Raw genomic sequence first — 13,068 nt, 5'->3', positions numbered from 1 at the left:
ACTATTGAAGGAATATTTTCAGACTGTAGCTGCCACAGATTGTTAATTCTGTAATGAATTTAGGCAAAATAAACTGAAAATCTTTTGGAAAGGACTTTTCATTCTAGATCATTAAGAACATTCAAGATTCATGAGAGGAATATCAACCTTAATAGAACTTTGGAAGATTTTGATTCCACTACTGATAAATGACTTGGTGAGATTCAAAACTTCATTGGAGAAAGTAACTGTAGATGTCATGGAAATAGGAAGAGAACTAGAAATGAAGTAGAACCTGAATTTGTGTCTAAATAACTTTTAATAAATCCAGAGTTGCTTTTTATGGATGAGTAAGGAGAGTGATTTCTTGAAATGGAATCTTTTACTCCTGGTGAAGATGCTGTGCAAGTTGTTAAAATGACAGCAAAGGATTTAGTATATATTATATATATGTTTAGTTGATAAAACAGTGGAAGGTTTGAGAAGATTCACCACAGTTTGGGGTTTTTTGGTTTGTTTTGGTACCGGGGATTGAACTCAGGACCTTGTCCTTGCAAGGCAGGCGGCGGCACCACTGAACTAAACCCCAGCCCTACAATTTGAAAGAAATACCATGGGTAAAATGCTATCAAACAGCATCACATGCTACAAAAAAATCTTTCATGAGAGAGTCAGTCCTTATAACAAACTTTATCGTTTTAAGGAATTGTCACAGCCACCTCATACTTCAGCATCCACCACCCTGGTCAGTAGCCACAACATTGAATCAGTACCCTCCACAGCAAAAAGAGTAAGACTTAAAGTATCAGATGATTGTTAATTTTTTTAGCAATAAAGTATTTTAAAATTATGTACATTTAAATTAAGTCATTGTGTTCTCTTAAAATGACAGTATAAACATAACAGACTACTACACTAGTATAGTATAAACATAACTTATATGTACTAGGAAACCAAAATATTTCTGTGACTCACTTTATTATGGTTGTTTCGAACCAAACCTGCAGTATTTCCCACGTATACCTGTAGTGGTTTGTTTGACACTTGGAGGTATTTACATTGTAATTGAGTTCAGTGGTTTCAGATTTTTTTGGAAGAATCTCAGGTATGGTTATGGAGAGTAGGAGAGACAAACCTTTACTTTAGTACAGATTTTGAAGTTAAGTTGAAATTTTGAGTACAACTTTGAAGTAACTTAATTTTCTGAGGCTTTCTCATAATCAAATGAGAAGGCCTTTTTTTTTTAATTAAACAAGTGGTAATCAGTTTATTAAAACAGTTGCCATAGGCGTCTGCAGTGGTGACTTCAACCTCCACTCCTGGCTCATTACTGTTGGCAATAATCTGTTTAACAATCTCAGAAGGACTGTGTAAATCAATTAATTGTTTATAGATTCTCATCTGGAAATGATCCTACATCGTAGAACCTTCACCACATGGTTTGTGTTGTTTTTTGTAGTGATTATTAAGGTTCTAGTGAGCATGTAAACGAGTCCTTTCACTTTGAAATTCTTTTCCTTAGAGCCTCTGATCAAGTGAGAACATGTTAATCTATATATGAGGTTGTTGGGTGGACTAATAAGCAAGATGAGTATGTTAGAGTTTCACCTGAAATAGTTCTTAGTTTAGACTTGAAGTTCTGTAATTTTGATTGCTTTATTATTTTTTAGTTTTTTGGGATGGAGGGAATTGAACCCAGGGCTTTGCACTGAGCTAGCTAGCTATATCTCTAGTCCCTTTTTATTTTGAGACACTCTTGCTAAGTTGCCCAGTCTGGCTGGCCTTGAACTCTGTATCTTCATGCTTCAGCCTCTAGAGTAGGTCGGGTTATAGGCATGAGCCACCTTACCCAACTTTGACTCCCTTTTGGTGTTGACTTCTTTACTTTCTTTTTTTTTGGTACTGGGATTGAACTCAGGACCTTGCGCTTGCAAGGCAGGCACAGTGCCGCTGGGCTAAACCCCCGGTCCATTACTCTTTTTTTTTTTTTTTTTTGATAGCGGGGATCAACTCAGGACTTTGTGCTTGTGAGGCAGGCAGGACTTGTTTACTTTCGACATACAGTATATATGGGCAAAGAAAACAGTTGATTTTTATACAAGTTAGAAATGCTGTAGGAATTCTAGATGGATAAAATTTAGTCTTTTGGTTATTAAGCTTATCAAAAGATATTCATACTTATTTTAGCATAGGCACTATGGAATTGCTCCAAACAACTAGTGATGATGTATATGCTTTTTTATCATGAATACTGGCAATTTTTTCACTTACGTTATATGGACTGTTGGTATGATACAATCAAATTGATACTCCTATATAGGATTAGTTTTACAGAGCAGTGTATTAAGCAGTCCACACAAACTCATTTCTTTAAAAGAAAGCAAAAAGATTTTTTGTTTTAAAATCAAGTTTATAGAAAGTAGTAAGCCTTTTCTCCTGTCTGTTATTTCTCACAGGACCATTTTTCTCTTTGTTTTTTTATCCAGTGTTCTGGATAATGTTCATGTGACAAGATGGTATCAGCCAGTCTGTGGTTATGTGAAACTTAGTTAATTGCAGCTCCTACTCTTATGAAATGAGTCATTCAAAATGGGAACATCAGTTTGAGTGATGTCTATTTTTATAATACAATTAAGGAAGTGATATAGTCACAAGATTCAGTAGGCAAGGGAAGAGGGGACATAGTCTTTAAAATATAAATGCAGTAATAGTAATTATATCTTAAAAATACAAACTGTGAGGCAATTTATATATAATTACTGTTACTGCATTTAAAAAAATATATACCTTCTTGACTCATTCCTTAAGTTTTCTTTTACACTGAAGTAGAAACTATATTTAGAAACAATATATAGAAATATCTTATTTGTAGACAGGATATATAGCATTGAGTAGAGAAAGGAAATTAAGAAAAAAGCAGCTCATCAGTTTTTAGTCATTGAGACTTTTTAATCAACATATAGTTAATTTGCTGTGGTATAGAATCAATGTGGAATTTCTGAGAAATGTCTCCGTCCTTCCCTCCCTCTTTTCCTCTCTTTCTCCCAGGAATTGAACCCAGGGCTTTGTGCATATTAAACATATGCTCTACCACTGAACTGCATCTCCAGCTCCAAAACAAAAGTATTTAGCCACATAATTTCACCTTTTTGGGAGGAGATAGATGATCTGCTGAAGGCCCAGAAACCCCAGTGCTCTCTAGGGCTTTGAAGCTGAGGAGGACCTCTTGCCCAAGGCAGCCAGCAGTTAAAAGGGATCCTAACTTGGGTGTCAGAAAGCACCAAAGGTTATGCTGAGGAAGCGTAAGTTCAGTGAGCAAATAAGATACAAGGGCATGGTAAACTGGGATACAAAAAGAGCCAGGAGCCAGCAACTTAAAATAGAATTGAGTACAACTGGACAGAAAAGATGACATCAAGCTGTTGCTATGAATGGTGTGGGAATGTTCAAGGGTTATTTTACTGGTTGTTAGTTATGTGGTTTCTTGGTGAAAGATTCAGAGTTTGACTAGAAACTTCTTGTTTGCCTTCCTTACTCTGGATGAGGGCTTTATGGTCTTGAAAGATAGGGAGGTTGGTCATAGTGGTGGTGGGGCTTGGGCTTACGAGAAAGTTGCCTTGGGAAAAATTCAATTTACTCTGTTTGTCAGGGCTTAGCCAAGGTATAGAAATTGGAGTATATATAGGTCAAAAGTACCATAAAGAACATAATAGGTAAATTGGAATTGAAATGTAATCACCATGTATTAAAAACATATACTAATAAAAAATACATTTTAAAAAAATTGGAATTGAGACTTGAGGGTATTGACTAAATAGGTCTAGGAAGAAGCTTTACAGTATTAGAACATGGGAAATATTAGAAACAGAGCTGCTTCTTGGCATTCTCTTGTCCAGTATATATCAGAATGCTTGTTTACTCTCAGAGGATCTTGATTCTTGGAACAATCTGTGTAGTATTATGTAACAGACGTGCTGAATGCAGTGAGGAAGTAACAGGTAGAAACCATAGTTATCTGAGAATGGAATGGTGTTTTCTGGTTGGAGGACAAATATGAGCCAGTATTGAGAAGAGGTAGTAAAACTATTGTCTGTGTATGTGATTAGCAGTGGAGTTACTTTTCCATTAATATATAGAGTAAAACGTGGAGGGCCAGGTTCAGGGAAGGCTTCCTAGAGGAAGTATTCCCTCACCTCATCTAAAAGTAGGATTTAGCAGGAGATCAAGAATATGGGAAAAGGCCATGTAGGCAATAGCAACTGAATTATCCAAGTCTCAGTAGTAGAAAATCATAATGTATTTACTCATGCAACAATATCTTCTGAGTGCCCATGTCTCAGGCATTGTTCTAGGTAAGATAGAGCAGCGAACAAAATAGGCAAAGCCTCTGCTTTCTTCCCATCAGTGTAGAGAAGGAGACCCTACTATAAGCAGGTAAGTATATAGTAGGCCACATGGTAATAAGTTCTAGGGGGGAAAGTAAGGCAGCATAAATGAGACACAGTGGGGCTTAGTGAAATTGGTACCAATTTATTTGTGGGTGATCCATAAAGGCTTGACTGATAGAATGAGAGTGAAATCGCAGAGTACAATGAGGGGAGACTATTCTGGGAAGGATAACTATAAGTGAAGGTCCTCATAAGGTAGAACTGTGTTTGGTGTGGTCAAGGAATAGCAAAGAGATAATTTGGCTGGAGCCAAGTAACCAAAGAGCAGAGTAATAGGGGAAAGGAAATAAAAGAGAAATAAGGAACCAAGTCATATGAGTCTTCATAAATTATTCCAGGAATATAGCTTTTTATTCTACTTGAGACACAAAACTATTGCAGGGTTATGAAGAAGAGATTACATGATCTGTGTTTTAGGTTTACTTAAGTCAACCCTGGCTGCTGTCTTGAGAACCAATTCTATCTAGGGCAGCAAGGGTAGAAGCAGCAATTAGGTAGCTCTTGGCAGTAATTCAGATGAGATGATCTTTTTTTCCTTAAATTCTTTTATTGGTACATTTTACGTATACAATACATCTACATTTATCATTGGGTGCTTGTACCTGTAAGTGATGTATCTTTGTTTTCATTTTTTCCTCCATTACCTGTGTGCCCCTCACCCCCTCCACCCTTCCCTATTTACATAGACTTCATTTCCATTTTTTTTTTCTCATAATTTTTCCTTTCCCCATCCCCTCCCACCACCCCTACCCCTTTGGACCTTTTCCTATTTCAAAGTATCACTTATTCGTTATTAATCCTTTTAATCCTTATTTACATTTTCAGTTTCTCACACTAGAGAAACTGTTCGGTATTTACACATGTGTGTCCTATTTGTTTCACTTAAGAGTATGGCCTCAATATGCATCCATTTAGCTATAAATCACTCTAGTTTCTCATTCTTTATGGCTGAGTAGTACTCCATTTTATTAAAAAACCACATCTTCTTTATCCAGTTTCCAGTGGATGGGCACTTGGGCTATTTCCAAGCTTTAGCCACTACAAACTGTGCCTCTATATACATGGATGCACATATATCTCTGTGGTATGATTCTTTTAATTCTTTTGGGAAGATACCCAGCAGGGGAGTAGCTGGGTCAAATTGGGACCTCCAGCCCTAGTTCTTTGAGGTATCCAAATGGGATGATCTTGACTTCATTCAGGAAGTGGAGATTTGAGAAGTAGTTCACTAGATCTGACAATTTACTGAATTGGTCACATAATGAGTGTGAAAAACAAGGAATTGTAGTTTACTGAGATTTAGTGTATTACAGGAGGAGCACATTTGGAAGGAAAACAACATACATATTTAATTTTGGATGTTAATACCATCTAGACATCCAAAAGGATATATGGAGTATATAATCTGTTCATAGTTAAGAAAGCAGAAGTGTGAGGTGGAAATAGTAATTTGGATATATGAAGGAAAGGACAAGCTTTTGATAATTGTTGCAGCATAATGTTTGCTATATAATGTAATAGGAGACAACTCCACACATAAGGGTCTCTTGACTTTTCTCACTTTATGACACATGTGGAAAACAACATCTGTAGAATATGCAAATACATGGGTGAGACTATTTTTTCCAAGACTACTATTTTGAGGGTTATGGAACTCCACCTGCCACCAGCTCCTCTAGGTGGTATTATCTTTCACCCATTCAAAGTATCACCAAACCCTAATTGAGGAGCTCTACTCCAGAGAAGTACTTGGGCCAAGATTGAGAATATTGAAACACCATCTTAATGAACTTAGGCTTTGTCTTGAAGGTAACAGAATCAACACAGAGTTTTTAGCAAAAGTATGACCAAGTCACATTTGTAGTGAAGAACAATTAAGAAAAGATATCCAGTCCATTTTAGTTTGATAGTTTGGTAAAAGATAATAAAAATAAATTATTACCACAAATTTTTAAATACAATCCAAATATTTTATTAAATTCAACAGACATAGACATTACTCTGTCAAGTTATTATAAACGTTTTTAAAACCAGCAACAACATATTCGCTGTCTATATTTGTCTTATAGGCTGGTAGCAAACCATTTATGAACTGAGATCTATATGGATGACACTTTGAGTAGCACTGTTTAGTATGGAGCATAGTGACAGTAACAATATCAGGAGGAAACACCTATGAACAATATCAATTGGGAGGGCGCTGAACATATTTTTAGGTTTGTTGAATGATTTGGTCTCAACCACACCTTGGTCTGGCATAGTTTATGTTTAGCCATTTCTTGGTTGATGAGGTTTGATTATTTATCTTAATTTTAGTGATGACCAGAGAGAGTTACAAAGTATTTGGGATGAGATATTTCTCAAGATGAATTGACCTCTATTGCCAGATTTTTCCGATCATGTGACCGAGTCAGGTTATTTCAGCTGTTCTGTATATAGAAAAAAGTAACCATTTTGAGCCATGGGGGCCTCTTTGAATTGACTAAACAAAGATGAGTGGTTAGCCCTTCTTCACAGTTAGTACATGAAACTATGCTGGTCCTGGTAGAGCCAGAGTTTCTTGGTGTTGGTTTTTGTTCTTGTTTTCTCCTAGTAGAAAGCACCAGCATTTAAGATGGATTCTCCTAATTCATGTTTCTCTGTATTTTGGAAGACCTGGACATCACTCAAAATGAATACACCGATTTGACCAGAATATCAGGTTACCAAGTATGTCATTTCGTCAAATCCCTGTTTTTCTTAGTTAAAAAGACCTTGTTTGTCTTCAAAAAGCAGTTTACTTCAGTTGGTATGGACTCTTCACCCCACCACTCCCTAGCCCTAGCCCAAACATGAACTGGTCTGTCAAGTTTTAGGCAAGAATATGTCAGTTTAGAACCTATATTCTTAGGTAGCTGACAGATTTAAGGGTTCTGATTTTAACTGAGTGAGGAGTCATTAAAAGATGGCTTTTGAGTATGCTGTCGAAATTTGGAATTTGTTAGGGTATTAGCTTTCTGACCTACTTTTTGACACAGTCAGTAGATGTCTGACTTTCTCACCAAGGCAGTCATTAACTATGTCAGAAAGATAAAAAAACCAGAGGTTGGGTGGGCATAGTGGTGCACATCTGTAAACGCAACACTCTGGGAAACTGAGGCAGGAGGATAGCAAGTTTGTGCTCAACCTGGGCAAATTAGTGAGACTGTTGTCTCAAATTCAAAAAGGATTGGGGAAGCAGAGGGCACTATTTGCCAAATAGTAAGGAGAATTTCAGTATATTAAACTTTGGGCCCCAAAGGAGTACCAGATTCTTGAAGTACCCATTGCAGTTTATGTGTGCATACAGAAGTTGTGTATTTGCTCCAGTTTTTCCCTAATTCTTTTATGGAATATATACTGTAATAAAAATATAGTGAATTGTTAAAGTGTATCACAGTAAAAGACACATTGCCATTAGCCCCTGTCAAAATGTGTCCCCACAGTTTGAACACAATTATCTCATCATTCTTATCACTTTCTGAAGCAGTTCTGTAAGTCCTCTTTCATGACAATCTTTAGTTGCACTATCATGGCTGCCCAGTTGTCCTGAATTGATTCAAAACACCCTTGTTTCATAGTCATTTGACTTTGGGGAAGACCCAGAAGTTGCACGGTGCTAGATGTGAGTACAGTGGATGAAGACACACCACGATGTACAAGTCTGCCTTTCCATTGGATAGCACTTGGCAGTAGCATTCAATGTAATTTTTTATCTTACCTTGTAAAAGTATGATAGAGGACTTCCAGAACTGTTGCAGAAGGCAAGAATAATGGGTGAGTATGTTTGAAGCTAAAGGGAGTATTTTGAGGGGAATTAATTTCAATGCGTCATTTACTGTAATAATTTTTTTAAAACACCATGTATTTTGATCACTCCCTGAAGGCAGAGTTCCAGAGGGACTGTGACACAACAGTGCCTAATACTGTATAGGTAAATAATGCCTCCCTCACCTCTGCTATTGCCTAGAACCAGTTAGTTAGAACTTCTCCATCAACTTTTCTTTCCTGAGTTTAAGGAATAGAGTATGGACTCTCATTTGTACATATTGAATTAATAGTAGATGTGTCTCAATGCTGCCAGTTTTAGAGACAAGTCTGAAAAGTTGCAGAAGTGATGGGAGCAAAGGGATTTGGTTGATATTCTGGCCAGGTAGGTTAATGATAAAACTTAGGTCTTGGATTCCACAGCTAGAGCAAGATATTCTGGGGGGAGTTAATAGTGGAAAGGTGCAGAAAGTCTGGGAAAGACATTGTCTTTAGAGAAATTGGAAAAGCAATTTCATTGATTGATTTCAAAGAAGGGCTAGGAGATAAAAGGTCCTAAAAGGGAATGAAATAAGAGTCTTAGAGGATGGAAAGTGCAAAACCATTGAGGCAAACAGTATGAAGAATCTGTGGTATCTTTTTCAGCCACTTGACGCTTAGGTTCAGTGAAGATATATATATGTATTATTATTTTTTTGCTTAAATTCCTTTATTGGTACATTTTAGGTATACAAAATATTTCCATTTATCATTGGGTGCTTGTAACTGTACACGATGTGTCTTGGTTCTTATTTTTTCCCCATTAGCTATGCTTCCTTCACCCCCTCCAGCCTTCCCTATTTACATAGACTTTGTTTCCATTTTTTTCTTTTCTCATTTTTCCTTTCCTTTCTTTCCTTTCGCCTTCCCCTCCCATTTCACCTACCACTTTGGACCTTTTCTTCCAATTTCAAATGATCAGTTATTCAATTTTATGTGTGTGTGTGTGTGTGTGTGTGTGTGTGTGTGTGAGTGATCAGTGCTTTATTTAGAAAAAGATAAACACCACTGATTCTAAGATATTTTTTTCTTTCAAATGGCACAGTAATTAGACAAAGTAGTCCAGGATAATAGATGTATTTACACATTGAATACAAAATAAATATACAATATTTGGAAAACTTAGTTATCCATTGATTCATTTTGCATTTCCACTGTTCATCTTGTGTTTCAATTTTGTTTGCCTTTTGTAAATCCCTTTTTTCCTTGTTTTCACATCGACTTTTGGCTCTGGTTTTACCCACTGTATTTCTCTTGGTTTTTTCTCAGCTAGGGTAACAAAAACATCATCAGTAGGATCTTGTGGAAGAACAGTCTTTGGCTCTTTCTTTCTTAGTTTCTGCACATCTTTTACTTGCTGTTTGTCTTTGTATTTCACAGCTGTGGTGGATCTTATGATATGCTGATGCATGTTTGGTGACTGGTAGTGAGGATTTTCATAAAAAGTTGGTCCTCCAAAATCGTCCCTGAAAAATCTTTATCAGATTTAAGACAAAACGAGGTCCTATTTCTACAAGTTGAGCATCTTCATCTATGACCTGAAAGTTCCGAAACCATATACCATTATCCAAAATGGTGAAAGTAAATACATGGTTCACAAATGGCTGGCTTTTGGGATGATATCGTGGTGTACTAAAAATCTGAATTAAGAGTTCTTTTAACAAAGCATAATGTGGCAGTTCATCAAAAGCAGGGTCAAAAGACAAAATTGGCCAAGAACCTTTCAAACAGTTTCCAGTCATCTTCAGTTCTGCTAGGGTATGAATATTTTGAACAAGGAATTTGGAAGAGGGCCCATGAGGTGAATTCGAAAGCCACATATAAAGATCTTGTTTTTTCTTAGCTTCAAAATAGATGCATTTACTGCAGTTTTTCATTTCACAGCCCTCAATCACAATTTATCTTTACGATCCATTTTAGTATCTGCTTTAGAATGAGGCATCAACGTTCTCAAGTCTTGCATTAAATGTCTTGTTCTGAAATTTATTCCTCTGGGAGAAAAGATGAGAATCCGTTCCTTATTTTTCCACTTGCCCTTGCAAACGGGACCTGGGATACTGTCCTTCTCTGCTTCTTCTATCTCCTTTGGCACAGCCGATGACTTAGTTGGAGGCTTGGCATCTTTTTTGTTTCTTTTTGGCTTCTTTGCCGAAACCGCCAAGTCCCCACGCCGCTTCCTCTTGTTTACCACCGTCTTGCCTCACCACCTTCCCTCTCAATTATTCGTTTTAATCCTTATTTACACTTTCAGTTTCTCACACTAGAAAAACTATCCGGTATTTACATGTGTGTCCTATTTATTTCACTTGAGTATGGCCTCAACATGCATCCATTTGGCTATAAATGTCTCTAGTTTCTTGTTCTTTATGGCTGAGTAGTACTCCATTTTATAGAAAAACCACATCTTTATCCAGTTTCCAGTTGATGGGCACTTGGGCTGTTTCTAACCTTTAGCTATTACGAACTGTGCCACTATAAACATGGATGCACATATATCGCTGTGGTATGATTCTTCTAATTCTTTGGGGAAGATACCGAGCAGGGAAATAGTTGGGTCAAATGGGACCTCTAGCCCAAGTTCTTTGAGGTATCTCCATACTGATTTCCACAGTGGTTGCACCACTGCACTCCCACCAACAATGGAGAAGGGTTCATTTCACCCCACAGCCCTGCCAGCATTTGTTATTGGTTGATTTCTTAATAGCAGCCACTCTTTCTGGGGTGAGGTGGAATCTCAGCTTTGTTTTCATCTGCATTTCTCGAATGACCAGTGATGTTGAACATTTTTTCATATGCTTATTTGCTCCTTTTACTTCTTTGTCTGAGAAATGTCTGTTCATTTCAGATTTGCATTTTTGAATTGAGTCTTTAAATTTGGGGGGGGGTCTGATTTTTTTCAGTTCTTTATATATACTAGATATTAGTCCTTTGTCTGAGGTACAGCTGCTAAAAATTTTTTCCCACATTGTAGGTTATCACTTAGCTCTGTTGTTGGTTTCTCTTGCAGTGTAGAAGCTTTTTAATACGATGAGATCCCAGTTGTTGATTCTTTATGCTAGTTCCCATGCTACTGAGGTTGTGTTCATAGAGTCTTTTCCCATGCCAATGTCTTCAAGAGTTCTACCTAACTTCTCTTCCACCAAGTTGTTTCTGTCTTAATACTTAGATCTTTAATCCACTTTGATCTTAGTTTAGTGCATGGTGATAGATATGGATCTAGTTTTAATCTTTGGCAGGTTGAAATCCAGATTTTCCAACACCATTTATTAAATACACTGTCTTTCCTGAGACTATCTTTTTTGAGGGTGGTTGGCTCCTTTGTCAAAGATGAGGTGGCTAAGTATGTTTAGAGTTGTTTTTGCACCTTCTAATCTATTCCACTGATCCTCAGGTCTGTTTCTTTGCCAGTACCATGCTGTTTTTTTCACAGTAGCTTTGTTGTATAGTTTCAACTTGGGGATTTTGATACCCCCAGCCATGTCTCTGTTGCCTAGAATTGCTTTTGCTATTGTAGGTCTCTTCTGGTTCCAAATGAATTTTTGGATTGTTTTATCTAGTTCTGTGAAGTTTATTGTTGGAATTTCAGTTGGCATTGCATTAAATCTAATAGTTTTGAAAATGTGGCTATTTCACTATATTGCTTCTTCCTACCCAGGAACAAAGGATGTCTTTCCATTTTCTTAGGTCCTCTTCCATCTCTTTTTTCAGAGTGCTGTCATTTTCAGTGCAGAGGTCTTTTGCTTCCTTTGTTAGATTGATCCCTAGATATTTCATTCTTTTGTATGCTATTATAAAAGGAATTGTTTCCCTAATTTCTCGCTCAGTGAGTCTGTTACTTGTGTATAAGAAGGCTATTGATTTTTGAGCATTGTCCTTATGTCCAGCTGCTTTATTGAATTTGTCAAGTAAGTCTAGAAGTCTTTTAGCCGAGTTTTTTGGTTCTTCTAGGTAAAGTATCATATCATCAGCAAATAATGACAGTACCATTATGTTGTATTGTCATTGTCATTTAATTAAAGGAACTGTCTGATTTGTTCTTTAATTTCCTCTGTGACCCATTGGTTATTCAGGAATATGTTGTTCAATTTCCACATGTTTATGAAATTTTTCCAATTTCTTGCTATGGATCTCCAATTTCATCACACCATGGTCTGATAATATACAGGGGATAACTTCAATTCTTTTGCACTTACTTAAACATGTTCTGTGAGTGAGTATGTGGTCTATTTTGGAGAACAACCCATGTGCAGCTGAAAAGAATGTGTATTCTGATTTTGTGGGGTGGAACACTCTGTAAACATCTGTTGAGTTCATTTGTTCTTGAGTTCCATTGAGTTCTAGTATTTCATTACTTATTTTTTGTCTAGTTGATCTATTTGTGACAGTGGGGTATTGAGGTCCCCCACTACTATTGTATTAAGGCATATGTGACTTTTCATGTCTGTTATTATTAGTTTTATATAGTTGGGCGCACTAGTGCTTGGTGCATAAATATTTATCATTGTCATCTCTTACTGTTGGATTGTTCCCTTTACAAGGATGTAGTGTCCTTTGTCTCTCATAATCAGTGTTGGTTTGAAATTTACTTGATCTGCAAAGAGGATAGCAACTCCTGCTTTTTTTCGGGTTCCAGTCACATGGAGTATTGTTTACCACCCTTTAACTTTCAGTCTGAGTTTCATTTTGAATTTAGTGTGTAGCTTGTATGCACCATATTATTGGATTTTGCTTCTTTTTTTTGTGTGTGTGTTAAATTCTTTTATTGGTACATTGTAGGTATACAACACAATTACATTTCTAATTGGGAATTGTACCT

General features: G+C 36.8%; 1 protein-coding gene and 1 pseudogene across 2 annotated transcripts in view; one reads left to right on the top strand and one right to left on the bottom strand.

Moving 5' to 3' along the window:
• Positions 1–13,068, top strand: part of N4bp2l2 (NEDD4 binding protein 2 like 2) — a 165,107-nt gene that overhangs the window by 36,726 nt on the left and 115,313 nt on the right. The gene's annotated exons all lie outside the window — the stretch shown is intronic.
• LOC147821694 (ribosome biogenesis protein BRX1 homolog pseudogene) overlaps positions 9,183–13,068 on the bottom strand; it is a 41,723-nt pseudogene continuing 37,837 nt past the window's right edge.

This window comes from Heterocephalus glaber, unplaced genomic scaffold (genome assembly GCF_053883595.1).
Source record: "Heterocephalus glaber isolate CG9 unplaced genomic scaffold, H.glaber_assembly_v1.0 deba00001720, whole genome shotgun sequence".
Lineage (NCBI taxonomy): Eukaryota > Metazoa > Chordata > Mammalia > Rodentia > Bathyergidae > Heterocephalus > Heterocephalus glaber.
The sequence above is the reverse complement of the archived record's forward strand: the minus strand, read 5'-3'. Positions and strand labels throughout refer to the sequence as shown.